Consider the following 8,351-nt stretch of genomic DNA (forward strand, 5'->3'; position numbering starts at 1 on the left):
TAGAGCTGGAAAGAACAATACTGATCAGCTAGCTCAGAGGTTCTCAAAGATTGGTCAATAGTTCCCTAGAAGATCTCAAGATCCTTTCAGGAGGCCTATGAGGTCAAAACTAATTTCATGATACAGAGTATCCCCAAAATTTTAGTACAAATTAACTTCAATAAGAGTTTTGGGAAACCCTGTACTAAGTCATTATTTGCCCGTTAAAATCAGAAGTGTGTAGAGTCAGCTAGAACTTGCTCAAGAGAGCTGCTTTTAAAATTTTCCATATAAGCATTTATACCTCAGAAGTTAACAAACTCAAATCAGGGCTTAACTGATTATTCTGTTGATCATCAAGACTGGGAGCCAGCAAAATACAGTCCTAACTACAGCAGAGGGTCAAATCTGTGGTCCTCTCTTCAGCTCTGAGTCCCATTTTTGTACAGCCCTAAGAATGATTTTTACATTTTGAAATTAATTGGTCTTGCATTGAACAATTAAAAAATAATTCTTAGCTGCCCACCATGCTAAAAATGGTGGGGCCAGATTTGGTCTTCCTTTATAGTTTGCCTTACTCTGGGCTACTCTTAATATAGGGATGGAGAAAATGGTCATGATGTAGACTATGCTTAAAAAATGTGTCATGCTTATGATGTTTTTTCAGAGAGCCAGCTGTTAAACATTTACTAGCACACTGATGATTAAAATACACCTCCCTTTTCCAGTTATATGTCTGTGTGTAGCTTGATTTCCTTCATATACTTCAACAAAAACAGCACATTGCAACAGATTGAGTGCAGAAGCAAAAAGGAAAATCCAACTATCAGCTGTTAAGCAAGGCATTAAAGAGAAATGCAATACCATAAAAACAATGCCACTTTTCCCACTAATTAAAAAAAGGCTAAATATTTATGTAAACATGTAATGTTTACATACAACCCATATGTAATGGGTTGGTTATTATGATTTTATGTGAAATGACAAAGAAATATTTTTTTAAATGATCAGTTTTAATTAATAATATGATAAATAGCAATAGCTATAAGCCACATAAACAAACTTTCCTAAGAGAGCTCACACCAAAAAGTTTTAAATTGCTGATCAAGCCCTTTCTGGTCATTTTCTTTAGGAGACTTATGGAGGCTAAGTGACTCATCTAAGAAGACACAGATAACAAAAGGCAGAGCCACAAATCAAACTCAGATTTTCTTATGGCAAATCAAGTGCTCTTTCCATTATATCAGGCTGCTTCCTATGCCTTCAGCTTTACCACTCTGAATATTTCATCCTACTAAAAATAGCTTTTCCTGAGTAAATAGAATAAATCCCTCATTGGGCTTGGGATTAGAGTTCTTTAGCTCCCTGAGTCTCTGTTTCTTCACCTATCAAATGAGCGTTATGGTAAATGATCTCTAAGGTCCTTTTAAGTCTAAATTCTACAATTCTATTTCTCATCTTAGGAAAATACCACTGGTGGCAGGTAGATGCTCTAGAATGATGGCTGGAGCTGTGAGTCACAGTTAATTTGGAAAATCTCTAGAGGAGTGTACCAGGATAACCACATCTGCCTTAGTCAAATCCACATGGAAGTGAATCAACAGCCTGGCATGTTTCTATTATAGTGACTCTGATGGGGTGATGTGTGATTGGCATTCTGCTGTTTAATATTTTTATCAAGGATTTAGATAAAGACATAGGTGGCATATTCATTAATTTTTCTACTTTATTTTTCCACTCATTAAATTTATAGCTGACATTAAGGTGGGAGAGAGATCTAAAACGGTTGACAAAATCAGGATCCAAAAACATCTTAAAAGGTCAATCCATTGGGCCAAATTGAATTTAACGGAATTTCATTGAATAAGTTTAGAATGTTACCTTTAGGTATTTTATTTTTATTTTCTAAAAATATAAAGTGAACCACAAATTTGTATGCCACCCCTGGGCAAGAATCATGTTAATCTTCTCTATATAATTCCAATTTTGTATATGTGCTGCCAAAGAAAGCTTTATCTTGGATTTTAAAAAATTCAACTTTACACATATGAGCTAGGGGTGGTATGACTAGCTAGTTGTTTGTCTTTAAAAATAATAGTGAGTGGATGGGGTTTGTAAAGACAAGAGAGTGGGGTAGAGAAAGGAACTCACCTGAACTCTCGCAAATTCCACTCCAAACAACTTTAAAATAATGCCTCAAACTGAATTCTAGAGAGCCACCAAAAGGTAGGGCTTAAATAATTTTCTATCTAAAGATAACTCAGCAGGTTAACAGGGAAGGTCTGATGGTTGAGCCCAGAGAACAACACAGGACATTCCGAGGCAATGCCAGCCACAGGTCTTAGAGGTAGCTGCAACAAGAGGAACAGCCGCTTTAGGAATTTTCAGACCACAGACAGTAAGGTGTCAGTCAATTGGCCAGAAAGAAATGACCAGGGATTCTTTATTGGTGCTGGGTTCAGAAGCCTGTTTCATTGCCCATACCTAGGTCTGCATTTGCAGCACCAAGTCCAAAAGCAGTAATAGTACTTATGACTCCAGGGGAATAGGAGCCCTGACCACAGTTCTGGGGTGAAGAAGCATGCTTGTAGTCACTCATTAAGTTATAGGGACTCCGGTCATCATTCTAAGGACAAGAAGAGCTTGTGGTTACAGGAGAACAGATCAGAGCATAGGTCAGGAGATTAATGGCTACACCTCTCCTTAGATTATAGCAGTTTGAATGAAATGATAACTTACAAACCTCTAGAACTAGCTTTGAAAAGAGAAGCATGAAAAACCTGAAGCATGGGACAGTGCTCTCTCCATCTGGGGACCAGAGCCCAACTTTAACATAAAGTTAAAAGTAAAAAAAATAGGTTGGGAAAAATGAACAAATATTTTTTTAAAACCCTCACAATTAAAAATTACCATGGTGACAGGTAAGATCAAGACAGAAACTCAAAAGACAACAATGATGTCAAAGTAGCTACAAGCAATGACTCAAAGAAAAATATGTGAATTGGACACAGGCCCAACAAGAAAAACTCTGGAAGAGTTCAAAAGGGATTTAAAAAAACAAATAGGAGAGATAGAAGAAAAACTGGGAAATAAAATTAAGAGTTGGAACAGAATCTATTATGCTTTAGTTAAAAAGCAAGAGTAGTAATCATCATCTCTCTGGCAGATAGCAAAATAGACCTAATTAAAAGGAAATAATCACAGAAACTTTATTTTGCTAAAAGATATCATAGACAATGAAGTAATATCAATACTAAACATATATACATTAAATGGCAAATCATCCATATTCTTAAAGGAAAAATTAAGTGCATTACTGGAAGAAATAGACAATAAAACTATAATAGTAGAAAATCTTAACTTTCTCCTCTCTGAACTAGACAAATCTAGTTATAAAATAAACAAGAAAGAAGTTCAGAAGATGAATAGAATTTTAGAAAAGTTAGTTATGATAAACCTCTGGAGAAAATTGAATGGGAGTATAAAGGAGTAAAGCTTTTTCTCAGTTGTAAATAACATTTTCATAAAAACTGACTATGTATTAGGGAATAAAGGCCCTCATAATCAAATGCAAAAAAGCATAAATATTAAAAGCAGCCTTTTCAGATCATAATGCAATAAAAATTACATTCAATCAAGGGATACAGAAGCAGAGACTAAAAATTAAATGGAAACTAAATTATTTAATTCTAATGAATAAGTAGGTCAAAGAACAAATCATAGAAATAATAAATGCTGAAAGAGAATAAAAATAGTGAGACAATATACCAAAACTTGAGGGATATTGCCAAAAGAGTATTTATAGGTAAACTGATATCTCTAGATGTTTACATTAATAAAATAGAGAAATAACAGATCAATGAATTGGGCAGGCAATTAAAAAAACTTAAAATAAGAACAAATTAAAAAATCCCCAATTAAACACCAGAATAGAAATCTTGAAAATCAAAGGAGAGATTAACAAAATCAAAGTAAGAAAATAATTGAAATAATAAAACTAGGTACTGGTTTTGTAAGAAAAAAATTAAATAGATGAGCCTTTGGTTGATTTGATTAAAAAAATAAAGAAGAAAACCAAATTTTCAGTTTCAGAAATGAAAAGTATGAATTCACCACCAATGAAGATGAACTTAAAGCAATTATAAGGAACTATTTTGCCCCATTAAATGCTAATAAATCTAATAATCTATGTGAAATGGATAATTATTTACAAAAATTCAAATGTCAAAATTGAACAGAAGAGGAAATAGAATATTAAAAAAAAACCTCATTTTAGAAAAAAAAATTGAACAAATCATCAATGAATTCCCTAAGAAAAAAATTCCCTAGAACCAGATGTTGTCACATTTGAATTCTACCAAACATTTAAAAAACAATTAATTTCAATACTATATAAAATACAAGCATTCCTTCCACACTGCAAGGGTTATGGGTGTGGCATCCCATTTGCAAAATCCGCATAAAATTTTTTGGCCTTCCCTTCTTACCAGGGAATTCTGAATTTTTTATTCTTCTTTTTGGGGATGTTTACAGTACCCACTCTATCCTAACTCATGTGTAGGGCAAACCAAACAATCTACCCAAATTGCATTTTATAACGTGAGAAAAAAATAGCAAAATTCATTTGGAAGAACAAAATATTAAGAGAATCAAGTTTTTAAAGAAGTAAAGGAAGATGGCCTAGCAGTGCCTGATTTCAAAATATATTATGAAGTGGTAATCATCAAAACAATCTGGTAGTGGCTAAGAAGTATAGTGGTGGATTATTGGAATAGATCAGGTAGATCAGGCATACAATACATAGTAGTAAAAGATTACAGTGATCTAGTGTTGATAAATCAAAAGATTCAAGCTGTTTAAATAAAAATCAGTATTTGACAAAAATTTCTGGAAAAACTTAAAAGTGATATGGCATAGAGTAGGTAAAGATTAACTGTCTAGCAAGATAAGTTCAAAATGGGTACATGATTTAGATGGAAGGGGATATCATAAGCAAATTGTGGAGCAGAGGAAATTTTATCTGTCAGATCTATGGATAAAGGAAGAATTTATGACTAAACAAGGTATAGAGAGTATTACTGGACAGAAAGTGGATGCTTTTGATTACATGAAATTTAAAAAAATTTGCACAAAAAAGAAACCAAGAGAGCAAAGATTAGAAGAACAGCATGAAACTGGGAACACATTTTTACATTGTTTCTCTGAGAAACGTTTTATTTACATAACATATGGAGAACAGCCAGATTTTTAAAAATGCTAGTCCTTCTCCAATAGATAAATGGTCAAAGGTTATGAACAGGCTGCTTTAAGAGCTAACTAGCCTTTAAGTCATGAAGACTTGGATATGGGATATGCTGCTGTTGCTTACAAGCTTTGTGACCCTGCATTAAATCATTTATCCTTTTAGTGCCCTAGGCAGCTCCCTAAGATCATGAGTGACTGACGACCAATGATCTACAATGATAGTCAGTTTCTTCACTGAGGAGTTTCCTACATAAATGAAATTATAGGTCTTGATTCAAAAATAGAACTCTGATCTGATCAGAACACAATTTTAGGGCTATGCTTAGTTCTCTGCCAAATTTTAGCCAAAGATGAGAACTTTCAGAAGAGAGTCATGAGGATGGTGAACAACCTCAAGATCATGCTATATGAAGATGAATTGAAGCACTGTGTTCATTTAGATGGGAGAAAAGACTTGTAATAAACATGTTAGCTGGATGGACCCACTACCTCCTAAAGCAACATGCTGTTCTAAGGCATAGTTTGATTAGGGTAATGGTCGTCTATTCTAAGATCCCCTGAATTAATTAAAGTAGACATAATGCTCTAGTGGGGAAGAGTCAAACTTCTCTCTTTTCTTCTCTCCCTCCCCATTATGGTTTGTATTTGTATTTCATGGGTTTTCCTTTTATTATGTAAGTAAAAAAGAGGACATGTGAATGAGAGACATCCTAAACATCATTTGCCTCACTGAGGTGCCAGAAGTTGTGCCACATAGACAGGATTTTTATTATTTACAAGAAAAATATAAAATATTGCATGTTTACATGGTTTTATCTTAGTAGATTCATAGAAAAAACTAAATGTAAGCAAATTTTGTGGTAACTTAATTTGCTGTAGGTTTAAAACAAGTAAAAACTGCCAGCTCTTTTAAATATCTATTGCTAGCCACGTGTCCTTGATGAGACCTTTTTGTTTTCCGTTGGTTAGAGAAATAGGATAATCACATTTATAAAAGATTAAGAGCCTTTCTCCAACAGATAGTCAAAAGATTTGAACAGACAGTTCTCATTTCCAAGCTATGAACAGTCATATAACAAAATACTCCAATTATTGATAAGATAAAAATACAAATGAACGCAACTCAAGTTCTAACTCACACCCATTAGATTGGCAAAGGTAACAAAAGAGGAAAATGAAAAATGTTGGAAGGGCTTTGGGAAAACAGGGACAGTAATGCATTTTTGGTGGAATTGTACAGACATTCTGGAAAGCAATTTGAAACTATGCCTCTTAAAGTCACTGAATTGCATGCTTTTTGACCCAAGTGATAACAATGCTAGGCATATATCACAAAGAGATTAAAGAAAAAGGATCCACATGCTTTTTTCATAGTGGAAAAAAACCCTGGAAACTAAGGGTTCTACCTATTGAGAAATGGCTGAACAAATTATTATATATGAATGTAACAAAATATTGTGCCATAAAAATGATGAAATGGACAATTTCAGAGTAGCCTTTATGAACTTAAATGGAGTGAAATGAACTTAGAATTAGGAGAACAATTTATATAATGATGATAACATTACAAATAAAGACAGCTTTGAAAGACTTTAGAACTCTGATCAAATACAAAATTGACAAAGTATGATTCCAGGGAACCAATGATGTGATGATGGGTTTAAAATGCAGAATGAAACATTCAATTTTTGGTATAGTCAGGATGAGAATTTGTCTCATTTGATCATATATTTTTAGGGTGGTTTTATTTTTAAAAAATTATTAATAATGGGAAGGAGTGGGAGTTAGGAAGAGAAGTTGAAGGGAGAGAAAACAAAACAATGTATTAATCAGAAAAAATAATAAAATTAAATTTGTGTGAAAAAAGAGGAAATCCTAGGAAGTATTAAGACTCCCTTAGTATTACCTTTATTATTTACCTCCTTCCCTTTACTCTCCAATCCCTCAAACTTTCCAAAAGCCAAATCTCATTACTTTTCATCACCTCAGAGAACCTCTCTGAATTTAAATTTCCTTTTTTTTTGGTAAAATGATTGTAATCCATCATAAATCTTATTCAAATGCTTATTAATACCTAGTCTATATCAATTAACCAGAATCTTCATAAGGCAGAATTAGGCTAGTGGTGGCTTTCATATTGGGAATTTTCTGGGGCTGGCCAACCAAAGGACCAGTTCTTAACTTAGGATCAGGCTGTGAGTTTGAGAGGTTCTTATTCAACATGGAGTCATAAGATGTGGATTCAAATCCTTATTCTGCTACATGTGAGTGCCCTTAGATAACTCATTTAACCTGTTTCAATTTTAATTTAAAGATCCTTCTCAGTTCCACATGATAATCATAGATTTAGTGGTAAAAAGGATTTTATAGGTCATCTTATCCAATCCCCTCATTTTTCAAGTGGAAAAACTGAGGACTAGGGAAGAAATATGGCTTGCCCAACATAATAGTCATTAGTGACAAAACCTGGAATAAAGTTATAGTCCTTTAACTGCTAAGTCATTCCACTCTGATGATAATCTTGTTGCCAAATGAGAGCTCTCAAACAAGTCCTATCTAGGAAAATCTTCTGGAACTTATGGGAAGAAGCTTCACTGCAGCCCAACCAAACTGGAACCTCCGTTCCTTTGATGGAAAAACAAGAGACACCCACTTTGATCTTGAATGTATATATTCTATTTGTTTGGATTCTATCCCTGACATTCCTGATGGTTGAGAAATAGCCTGATCAGGAATGACTGACCAATGGGAGTTCTTACATTTGATAATTTGAAGGCATTCTAGTATCTAGGATGAATACTACTTCCATTTAGCATCACAGACAAAAGTTTCATGATGTAAAGGTGATATAAAACTCTTACTACAGAGTGGGCTTGAGAAGGTGAGATAAGGTACCTTGTGTCACCAAGTTATGGGAGAGGATGGTCGTGAAAAAGGAATTAAAAAAGGACTTCATGCTTTCCAGCTGCCTCTACAAACCCCTGGTTATCATTTCTCCTGTAACCAATTGTGACTCAGTCTTTGATTTCTACCTTGGAGGGGACCTTGGGGAATGTGAAAGAAAAAGACTTCTGGCACATTTAAATAGATCACTGTGATAGGGCTATCTTTGTGGAAGATGGGTTTTC

The 8,351-nt window shown here is 34.0% G+C and overlaps 1 non-coding gene across 1 annotated transcript; it reads right to left on the reverse strand.

Moving 5' to 3' along the window:
- Positions 1-1,886: 1,886 nt before the first annotated feature.
- LOC130455668 (U6 spliceosomal RNA) lies at positions 1,887-1,990 on the reverse strand. Its single transcript, XR_008913775.1, has one exon. It is a non-coding gene; the product is annotated as a U6 spliceosomal RNA (small nuclear RNA).
- Between the last annotated feature and the right edge of the window lie 6,361 nt (positions 1,991-8,351).

Source organism: Monodelphis domestica, chromosome 7 (genome assembly GCF_027887165.1).
Source record: "Monodelphis domestica isolate mMonDom1 chromosome 7, mMonDom1.pri, whole genome shotgun sequence".
NCBI classification, from domain to species: domain Eukaryota; kingdom Metazoa; phylum Chordata; class Mammalia; order Didelphimorphia; family Didelphidae; genus Monodelphis; species Monodelphis domestica.